General features: G+C 40.7%; 2 long non-coding RNA genes across 2 annotated transcripts; both read left to right on the top strand.

Annotated features, from left to right (window-relative positions):
• The first annotated feature begins 2,657 nt into the window (after positions 1-2,657).
• Positions 2,658-3,519, top strand: LOC307086297. The gene is made up of 3 exons (XR_013812428.1): positions 2,658-2,795; positions 2,949-3,112; positions 3,210-3,519. It is a non-coding gene; the product is annotated as an uncharacterized lncRNA (long non-coding RNA).
• Positions 3,520-4,653: 1,134 nt separating this feature from the next.
• LOC307086295 lies at positions 4,654-10,885 on the top strand. Its single transcript, XR_013812426.1, has 6 exons — positions 4,654-4,876; positions 5,949-6,251; positions 6,339-6,626; positions 7,117-7,224; positions 7,338-7,366; positions 7,935-10,885. It is a non-coding gene; the product is annotated as an uncharacterized lncRNA (long non-coding RNA).
• Positions 10,886-11,863: the final 978 nt, after the last annotated feature.

The following is an 11,863-nucleotide window of genomic DNA, read 5'->3' on the forward strand; positions in this document are numbered from 1 at the left end:
TGTGTGTGTGTGTGAGAGTGTGCGTATTCTCATGTGTGTGTGCTTCCATGCATGTGTCCCTGCCTTTGTGTTTACGTGCGTTTGTGAGCGTGCTTGTGTGTGTGTATGCGTGTAGTATGTGCCATGAAGGCGGAATACGTGGGCGACCAGGAGGTCCGCGGTCACCCTGGCAGAGGAGAGAGCGGCGAGGGCGTTGAAGTGAGCGGCCTTGGAGAAGCGGTCTATGACCGTCAGGATGGTGGTGTTACCGTTAGAGGTGGGGAGACCGGTGACGAAGTCCACGGCAATGTGAGAGGAGGAATGGGCAGAGGGTGAAGGAGGCGGGAGAGGGGCCTATTGGAGGTCTTGTTCCGAGCACAGGTGGGGCAGACTGCGATGAATGCCCCGGGTGTCGGGGACCATGGTGGGCCAGCGGAAACGCTGGCGTAGGAAAGCTAGCGTCCGAGTGATGCCAGGGTGACAGTTGACAACGGACAGGACCTTGGAGTGGACAGAGTCCGGGACAAAAATACGGTTGAGCGGCCCGGTTCCCGGGTCAGGTGGTCACCGTGTCACCGTGGCTTCAATCTCCCAGACAAGGGTGGCGAAAAGGCAGGTGGATCGCAGGATGGGCTCCGGATCAGCCGTGTGCTCGTCAGAGGAGTACTGTCGGGACAGTGCATCGGCCTTGGTGTTCCGGGAGATGGGCCGGTAGGTGAGAGTAAAGTGAAACCGGCCAAAATACAATGCCCACCAGGCTTGGCGTGAGTTGAGCCGCTTGGCTGTCTGGATGTTCTCGAGGTTCCCAGACGCGCAGGAATATATTTTCGTCAGGGGGTGTGCAGGGGGGTTACTCTACGTTACATAACGTAGAGTTTATGGAATTCTAAAGATACTGTGTTACACAGGCTCTGTATTCTGCAGACCACTCTAGAACTTGTTTGTCGTTGTTGTGTCAGGCTGTGAGTGTGCGTGCATGCTATGCCTAGGCTGAATCGCAATCGCGCCAAGACAAAACTGATTGGCCAATACACATTGAAGATAAATAAAATAATTTTGAAATGACTAAAACGATCCCTCCCTTCATCCCATACCCCAAACATGACATACTAAATGTTGTGGAACAGACACAACAACCAGAGATATTTACAAGCTATCGTTCTATTGTCATCGCAGTTTATATGCTTTGCCACCAGGGGGTGATGCAGCACCTGCAGCACCTGCAACACCTCCTACTCCCCGTGCCACCGGAGGTTCCTTTGGTCTGTCCAGACAACAAAATGCTTGGCTGTGCCCTCCAACCAGCGACTGTGTGAGTACCAAATGTGTTCGGCTGCCAGATCGGTTCGGGGTCCTAGATGCACAATAATGACGCACTTCCTGAAAACGATGTCATTAAATGCGCATGCGCATACTAAAACGCTGACATATTTTTCCGCTCTTTAGTTAAGTACTGTATTAACGATCTCCTTTTCTTTTCTTATCTATGAATAAAAGAGGCGTTTTTATATGACTAAACACGCCACAAACTATTCGAAGCAGCATACTTGAGAAATAAAACAAAATAACTACAGCCAATTTATAATAAAGCAAAAACAATATAAAATAAATAGAAATCTTTAAAATGAACTAAATTTGAATGAAGTGTGTGTGTGGGGGGCTTTTGTAGGTGATAATTAACCTTTCCCTAATACCATTGAATTAATTGTTTTCTGGCCTTAATTCTGAAAACAGCCTTTGTCTTTGTTTATTTCATTTATTTTCACAGAAATGGAAGCGTTTTAGACTGAAGTCAAGCATTACTTCATTCTAAAAACATACCACAGCTTAACAACAACCGCCCCAAACCCAGAGAGCAGGAGGACCAACATTAGGAGGGTCTCAAAGACCTACCTTCTGAAAGGTAAGTCACAGTGTGTCAAACGCAAATGCACATTTGAGCCAGTTTATCGGAAGTATTCTGTATTGGCACTATTCCTTTGCTTTTTTCTTCCAAGTACTGCCCAAAACATTTGCTTGTATTTAACCTTTATTTGTAACTTGGCAATTTCACTACATTTCCTGAAGCTACTTGTTGTCATAATGTTACCTAACCAAAGATTGTACATACACGTTCATAAATGAAGTAAGGCTGCCCCCTAATAGTTGACTAAAAACTTGTTGGTTTTACTAGTAATGTTGTTATACAAAATAAATGAGAGGGAATATTCTAAATGGAAAACTCTTAGTCAGGGCAGCTCTAAAATGAATGTTTTTTTCACGCTGCATCAGATGAGGAGTTGTATTATAGGCACAAAAACAATGTAAGATGGTGTGCACTAATGAGCGGGCTCGTGATGTCCTCCGGGAGTGCCATGACAACCTGGGCACTGGAGGTCATCCAGGGAGGCGCAGGACAATGGACAAAATAAAGGCATCCTACCACTGGGCCACATTGTGAGAGGACGTTAAGAAATAGGTAAGTTTTTGGACTTTTTGAAAGGTGAGTTATGAGACTGAATTGAGATGGATTTATTTTAAATGTAGACATTCTGTAGAAGTATTTTAATCTGTCTCCTGTAACCTCCTTAAATTGCAACAAATATACAGAGAACTTGTTATTTGCTTTGTCATACTTATGTAATACCATGATACCAGTAGATCTTAATGGAACTTTATTTCACTGCGTTAAAGGTTGATGAATGTCCCCGTTGTCAGCGTCAGGAAGTGATGAAGACGGTTGCCCCTGTCCTTCATCCTATTAATGTCAGCAAGGCATGGAGTGTCCTTGGAATTGACCTAATTGGTCCCCTTCCCACTACCGCAAAGGGCAAAAGGTAGCTTTATGCATGGCTGATGTATGTGTAAGTTAAAAATGTATGTGTAAGATTATCAATGCAAAAGATTTGGTTTAAAGGAAAACTAGTGACAGGGATGGAATGTCTATTAATGATTATTACTATATTTATAACATGCATTTTATGTTGCAGATTTATTCTGACAGCAACAGACCTTTTTTTCTAAGTGGGTTGTGGCAAAACCGCTGTGCTCCAAAACAGCAGTTGAGGTGTCACGAAAAATTGTAAATATCCTCCTCGACTTCGGTCTGGTCGACAGGATTATTACAGACCAAGGACGGGAATTTGTTAATGAGGTACAGTTATGTTTATAAAACAGTGTATGTGTGACATAGAATATTTGTCATTGAATCCTATCTTTCAAGTTAATTTACATAAACTAATGCATTGCAGCGCAACCATGGGGTGTTTGCAGCGCTTGGTGTGAAACACTGCATCACTTCAGCCTAAGCAGCAACGTTTTATGGCAACGTCATCAGGTTGCCGTAATATAACTCAAGTATCACTTAGCCACTCTCTACTTGCTTGACAAAACACCCATTCCTCCTTATAAACAGACGGACTACTGGAACGGGAGGTGATAACATAAATTCCAGAATGCCAGAAGTTGTTCTTTTTTTCTGTTTTAGGATATATTGGTACAGGGAAAAGAGGCAAACTGGAAGGAATATATTCCGACAGCTACGACGGGGGGTACTGTGATGTCATCTGCCGTCCAAGATCATAGGTGCATTTAAATTGTAAATATGGATACAAATCCCTGACGAGACTAATTGTATGAAGTTGAAGGTCTCAAGATAAATACATCTGTACACCTCTGCTTCTTTCAGATGGCATTTCCACCCCCCCCCCCCCCCCCCCCCCCCCCCCCCTTCCCGTCGAGAGGAGTGGAGATATGGCTTGATGACTGTTGTTTTCAGAGCCTGTGGGAATACACCTGTGCGATATCGCCACTGCAGGCCACATGAATAAAAAAATATATAATAATATACAAATATGTCAGTGTGTGTGCCCGTGTGTGTATCCAAACACATACACTGCAATTCACATACACACATACAGCTCAATGTAAATCCACAAAAAACTGCATGTTTTGATCCCACGGCCAATTGAGGATATATTCATGAATTATATACATTCTTATAGGCCTACCTTGAATTTTTTACTATTTTACAGATGTTTGTTAAATTATAGAGCAAAGATACCCCTAGTGGAAACGAGGAAAATGTTTCATTTTTTATTATTAGTTGTATAGGCAAGGATACAAGTCATTGAACATCTGGAAAATCATAAAAAAAAAAACAATTTTCAAGGACTAGGATGAATATCTAATATGAACACATTCATGAATTCATCCTCAATTCAACATGGGATCTAAACATGCCGTTTTTTTTAATGGATTTACATTTAGCTGTTCCTCAGTTGTATGTATTGTCTTATTTAGTCTGTTTTGTATGAGCAAATAAAATCTCATCAATCATATGACTGTCCAAGTTCTTCATTTTCAGTAAAAAGAAACTAGAAAATGTATATAGAAAATATTAATTCTGTACTTTTGTCATTACAGAAAATACTGTCTTAATATCTAACTTTAACAATGGCAATTCTTACTTTAACATATGTGAAAATAAAAATATTCATTCATCAGTGCTTATAGACTTATTTCCAATTGCTTTGTGAGAGAACGGGCTCCGTTCAATGAAATCAAAACCAAAACTGATTGAGCACCGTTTATAAACAACCCTTCCGGGTTTTGTCCGTTGGCTTGTGTCGATACGTCAAGTGTCGATACGTCATCTGTAAACGCAGGACCCCGAACCGATCTGGCAGCCGAACACATCTGGTACTCACAACGGCACTCCTCGAGAGCCAGCTTCACAGCGAGGAACTGCAATATCTGTGTTTTTAGGAATCATTTACATGTCCACTGTGTTTTTGAAGTTGACTGGAGACGCGCCGCGTTTCCTCTCGAGGCAGTGCAACTGTGTCTACCATGACGCCCTATTCTGTATTCCTCTCGGCTCTTTATGTATTTAGTTTTTGGTTCAGAGGCCTGCATGGTAAATCCCAAATCTCTTTTTCTACCATTTGTCTCATGTGTCGCCTATTGATTTCATTGTTTGAACATAACTGTTTAACGTAAACAAGTATCATCTATAGGGGATGGGCGTTGCTCTTAGATGTTTTTACTCTATTCAGTTATTACCTACAATATAGGCTGCGCTTTTCTAACTGTCTTAACATTGGTAACGCTTTAGATTACAGCTTGCAAAATACTCCTGAACTACTGAACTACTCCGGAGTTACGGTGTAATCTTTTGTAGTTATTGTGTATCAGTACAGCACAAACCAATGATTATACGGGAAACAAGAATTGACGTTATGGAATAAGGGGGTAACAATTCTGGATATTACAAAAACTATGTTATTTTAGGGAACAGTGAGCATAAAACTGAGCAAAGGGGAAGATGGAGTTATGACTTCCGTATCATGTGATTCTATTTCAATTCAGAAAATAGGGCCCATTTAATAGGCTATGTATGTAGATATGTTGTTGTGGGCTTTTTGTAATACCTCGATGTAATGGTATTACAATATTAGTAGCAAAAAATGCTAAAAGTAAAATAGAGAAATATATATGGCTATCTGTACATATACAAACATTTCTAGATATAACTCATGTTTATCACAGGCATTTATATGGTTAATACACTCTCCTGACGGCAAACTTTGAAGTTCATATAGTTTGTTCTTCCATGTTGTGAGGCAAGTAAATAGAAACAAACCCTTCTCATATTGTTCGAGTTATATACTTATGCAGTGGTAGTTCACCCTTTGTTACATTAAGTTACATGGTAAGTACAGGGTACGCAGGCTGTTATCTAAAGCTACATTTATAATAATAATAATAAGCTGTAGTATTTTCTGTTGTATGTATCTGTTTGTATGTGGTAGGCCCATTTTTAAACCTTGTTTGTAGTGGATTCGTTTTTGTTTCTTGATGTGCAAAATGGTGATTTATATTTTTCAATATTCAACGACATTGTATTAATTTATCAGTCTAGATAGCTGGAGAATTATGTATGCATGTTATTAAATTACTTTGTGTAATTATTATTTTTTTTCTTTCAGGGTACACAAATAATTCCTTATTTTTGCTGAAGGGAAATGATTTAGTAATGGAAATTGAAACACCGAAATCCAAAGTTGAAGCCTTCAATTGGAAACGCACAATAAGATCAGAAGAAAGCTTCATAATAACATATTATCCTGATGAATTTCTAAAAAATAATTTAAAAGAAAGGGCAGAGTTCTCAAAAGCAAATTATTCTTTGCGAATAAAAAACCTAGCATTGAATGAAAGTGGACTTTACCGAGCATTAGATGCTTCTAAGGTCGTAGTAATTTTCGCCGACTACCACGTCACAGTTCAAGGTGTGTTAACTGAAACAGAGTACAGACATTTGATACAAGCTGTTTCTTTGTTTGTATTTTAATGATATCTAAATCTCCTTGTTCCAGATCAGGTATCACCAGTGGTCCTGAATGTGTGTTCTGTGTCTCTCAGTTCTGAATCCTGTAAAGTGACCATGACCTGTAGCACTCAGAGCTCCTCCTTAAACTCCACCTTCACGTGCACCAATCAAACCTGCTCTGAGGATGGAGGAGACCCAGCAGAGGTCGTGACCTCTGATGTCCTGCTCCAACTCTACCTCTCAAATGGTTTGATCGCCATCTGTAACCATAGCAACAAAGTGAGCTGGTCCAAGGCCACGATGGAGATAAAACCTCTGTGTTCTAAAGATGCTGGTAAGATCAGAGCAAATATGTATTAGTGAAGGGCAAATTAGCAAATGTTCCTGTTATATTTTCCACTATTTTGAATGCCGTCTTGAAGCTTTTTCTCACATATCCGATGAATACAGTGCCGTCTATAACACCCTTCAAACAGAACGCCATTCATCATTAATGACATTTATTTACATTTGGCTCGGTGCATCACTGACATCCATGCATAGTGGCGTTAAGAATTCTAGAACAGACTTGAAGTCACAGTTATTGAAGTTAGAGTGGCACTGTTCGATGATGTTGATAAATCCCTCATCCCTGTTAATCCAGCCAGTGCATCGGACAGTGCATCAAACAATGTCCCTGCACTTCTGTCTCTCTTTGGCCATCGTCTCTATAGTTATCTGCAGCTCTGTCAGTGATGTTTCCACTTTAGGAGTTCATGTTTTCTGAATGTTCATGAAAGTATTTCCACTGTTTGATCCCTTCCTCTGTATTTATTTCTTGACAGTTTTTCATGATTTCAACTCAAACTATGAGAAATTAATTATGCTCTGTCGGTTGGTCTTCGTCATTCCTATCATCATTTTGGTCATCTTTTATTGCTGGAGAAAAAAGAGTAAGTCACAGTAGTCTCCACTTTTACCTAATGAAACCAATAAAATGTTATTATATTATATTATTATTAGTGTATCATTCTATTATGTTTGTGTTTGGTTCTTTTGTCTGTAGACAATCACCTCAAAGGCCATTCTGATCAGGTAAGCCAATTTCATACTCCAAATTGGTTCACATCTCACATTTTGTTAACCACTTTGTTAACTATTCTTTACAGAACCCGTAAAGGGACACGGGGTAAAAATAAGAATTGTTAACGTTTCTCTTGAGCACGAGAAAGTATCTGGTGCGCACGAGAAAGTATCTAGTGAGCACGAGAAAGTATCTTATGCACATGAGAAAATATGTTGTGCGCACGAGAAAGTATCTTGTGAGCACGAGAAAGTATCGAATGCATATCAGTGGCAGTGTGTGTGTGTGTGTGTGTGTGTGCGTGTGCCAGTGACACTGCCAGTGATATGCGTAAGATACTTTCTCGTGCGCACGACATACTTTCTCGTGCCCACCAGTTGCTCTCTCGTGCGCACCAGATACTTTCACGAGAAACGTTAAAAACATTTTTTTTTACCCCATGTCCCTTTACGGGTTCCGTAATTCTTTTTATACTATGGATACTTTTTTTAGAATTTAACATATCAATATAATATAAAATATTGTTTATAATATAACTAAACTACAAAACATGAACTATATTTGAAATTCTCTTCCCAGAGTCCGAACTCTGATCAAGCTGCCGCAATCTATATGAACGTGAGTCTGTCAGGACCACCTGCTCTTCCTTTAGAACCCGCCGACAAATAACTAAACCCGATGAGGGCTTAGAGGGTTGCTGGTTCAATTCCTGGCTACTAATGTCAGGTGGTCCTTGTGCAAGATCTTGATCATAATACTACAAACACAGAGAGTCAGAGAGACATGGATGATCGTGCAGATATTTAAAAAAATAGGGGTTACAGTAAGTTGATTTATTTTTATTTTTACCGAAATGTTGGACATACAACATTTTTGTACAGAATCCATCTCCATCATATATAAGATCATATATTGTAAACATCTTTTGTGTGTATTTTAAAATATATTTTAATTTGATATATAATTTGTTTCTTTTTTGATACCTTGTTCTTAAATATGCCTAAAGTTGTGTTCCTATTAGCCATTGTGGTCAATGTCGTGCTGCATGTACTTCCTCTTCCTCTAGCCTGTCTGCTATAACTTCAGATAGTTAGCGAGAAAAGAAGGCAGGCTAGTTTTCACACCCCATTGGGTTTTTTGTGCAGAAATAGGAAGTAACAGGAAGGAGCCGGTCAGAGCACCAACCACAGATGATACTCTGACACCCCGAACATGATTTTCTTCACATAGCTTCTTTTTTTCTCAAGTTCAGTTGCTGTTTGTAAGAAAAACTTATTAAGAATATTTAACATATCTATTTAACCATTCACAGCAATGGATGAATTCAAGGAGCAGCAGGATGGATAGAGGACATAGACTATTCATGTAGCCATAGAGTTATACACATAGAGCCACAGCCACAGAACCCACGGCTCACCTCTGCCATTCGAGGTACCCTTAAATCATCACTGTTAAATCGTCACTGAATCATCAAGCTAACACAACCAAAATGATAGACTGTATCTCCACAACCTCTGGGCTTTAAAATATAAATTAGGCACCAAAAGAAAGATAACACCTGTGATATTGTTTTGAAATTGAAATATTCAATGTGGATGGGTGTGTGTTAGGCTGGAACACAACATAAATGGAAGCCTCAATTTCCGCCTAAATTAAAAGTCCCATTTTAGAGTGAATACCACAGTGCATTATCAGATGGCAGCCCTATATCCATATAGGGCCAACGTCTGATGAGTACTTGGGTCAAGATTTGTTGCCAATAAAGTGGAGTAGAGCCAAGATAGAGAGGTCTTATTAGAGGTAGGTTTAGGCAGAGTCCAAAAATAAAAAACATAAATCCAATGTAATCCAATTTAAAAAAGGACAATAGAAACGAGATGAGACAGTATATGACACACATGTTATCATGCGACCAAACCATGGCAATTGCACTATACGGCCACAAGATGGAGATAAAGACAGTGTGTTCTTTAAAACGCAATGTAGGTTTACCTATTTTCTATCTGTCTATAAATGATAAAAAATAAATGAAACACCCTTGTAGGATTTATGTGATCAAACACTACTTTGATGACAACAACAACAAAGTTAACTTTCTGGTTGTAACTCGAAAGAGCACCACCCGCTGTTTTTGTGAAGAGCCATTACAAGGTCATTTCCAAATAGACCTTGTTTGCCGTCGCCATGGTGGATGTGTGGAGCTTTGTCTGGAGAGTGGTTCATGTTTTGTTCTTGAGCCTCACATGCAGTGTGTGAGGCGCATTTTATAAACAACATCGCTCATTGTGACCAAAGATGTACTAATAAGAAGACGCCCCCACTCGGCTGATTATGTGAAGCCAACACCGGTGGTGCCAATGAGCGTAGACAGTTCAGACAGTCCATCGGGACACTTTTTATGGCATTATATTCATCAAATATTTAATGATATAAGAGGAAAAGGGTTATATTTGTCCAATTTTGGTATATTTCTAATATAATAATCAAAACCCTACTCATTGGACATGAGCAATGTTGAGTTTTTTGCGATATTGTGAAGTTCATGTGATAACTAATAAAGTGAGAAATATGTATCTTAGATGCAACATATGCTTGCTTTATTACAAATGACTGTTTTAAAGAGCTTGCGGGGTATCACTGATGCTGTCAGCTGTTTGTCACGATGTGTAGCTTCAGTGCTAGTGGGAAATGCTCTAGAAAAAGCGCTCGTATCTTATCCATCAAATTTGTATCGGCCAATAATTGTGCAATCACAACCTATAGATTCTGTTATCTGCCAAGCGGCAGTGAACAGCCCATGACCAGCTTAATTAGACTGATATAATTATATAGCATGTAGATCCATTCAATCCCATGTATTCAGCACCGTCTTGCCAGTCTGCCCCCTGGGCCAAAGCATGGTACTGCAATATTTTTCCTGTCACCTAACGGTCAACCAGACTGGCATGACTCTAACCCATTCGCTCAAACCATGATGCCAGCTGTACCATAATTATCGTGATTGTTCGATATTTTTTTGTGACACTCAGTATTAGTATTTGTAATCAGTATATCTCATTTTAATTCATTTCCCAAAACGATCAGGATGGTAAAATATGGTTTATGGCTTTGCAGTTCTCCTCAAGTTATTTCTTTCTAGCTAGTCAGGTTTGTTGTGATGATGAACTTGACTCGAGAGCACAGTCTCCATTTAGATGGCTACATCTAAATGTAATAGGCTACAACTCGTTTTGCAATAGTAAAGGCTTTTGTACAGGTAAACATTCGCTTATAGATCCATGGAGGCAGATAAGAGACCAGACGAGGTTTATCTTTGGTTTCCCCCTTCACATCAGAAAGCCCATACAATTGCCACGCTGGCCGATCTTTGAATCGTCCACGTTTGCCCATGGTCAAAATGTCTGGGCTTGTATGTAGTCTTCATTGTGGTAACCTTCAACCTTCAAGTCTATTTTAAATGGATTGTTTTTTTACTCTTGTGTTGTATGTCTTATTATGTGAAACGTGTTCTTGATCATTAAGAAAAACACCGTATCAATAAAATGTATTATGATTATATGTATAATGAGTAATGTCCTGATAACTACAATCTCCCTCAATTACGCAGAAACGAAAAGTGCATTTCCGTAATCGCCTCTGAACGTATTTGCACGTTTTGACCACAAGATGGCGATATCACGATACCTCAGGCCGCACACTCAGACGGTTCTACACTCAAGACACACAACCACCAGTGACATCATCCACCGAGGGACCAGAGGATGTGCGAAGGACAAAATGTCTTGGAATGCATTACATCATTCTCCACTAATATGATAATATATCTCTGGCGCTTAGTGCTGTGCCAAGTGTGAGATGGGCCGTAATCCACGCAATGACTGAAATGGGAACGAAGGGCGTCAGAGTTGGGGGTGGAATGCTGAAGGTTATTGGAGACATTATGCCTTGGGGAGGGGAGGGGGAGGGAAGGGGGATGCCAAAGGAGGAATGATCGTCGATACACAAACTAGAGACTGGCAGCAAGCCTGTGTAATACTCTTTGTCTGTCTGTCTGTGTGGATGGTGTGCTGTCAGGCTGTCCCTCTGTTCCGCCACTTTGACTGTCAATCTCCTTTTCTCGTCTCTCTCTCTCTCTCTCACTCTCTCTCTCCGATTGGATTATTTCATGCTCTCTCGACCAGACTACAGCTGGCCAATTGTGCGTGTATCCTCTCAGTGTAGCACACAGTGCCACATGAGAGGAGAGGAGAGGAGGGGAGAGGAGGGGAGGGGAGAGGAGAGGAGGGGAGGGGAGGGGAGAGGAGAGGAGGGGAGAGGAGAGGAGAGGAGAGGAGAGGAGAGAAGAGGAGAGGAGAGGAGGGGAGGGGAGAGGAGGGGAGGGGAGAGGAGAGGAGAGGAGAGGAGGGGAGGGGAGGGGAGGGGAGAGGAGAGGAGAGGAGAGGAGGGGAGAGGAGAGGAGAGGAGAGGAGAGGAGAGAAGAGGAGAGGAGAGGAGAGGAGAGGAGAGGA

This window comes from Pollachius pollachius, assembly GCF_949987615.1.
Source record: "Pollachius pollachius genome assembly, chromosome: 14".
Lineage (NCBI taxonomy): Eukaryota > Metazoa > Chordata > Actinopteri > Gadiformes > Gadidae > Pollachius > Pollachius pollachius.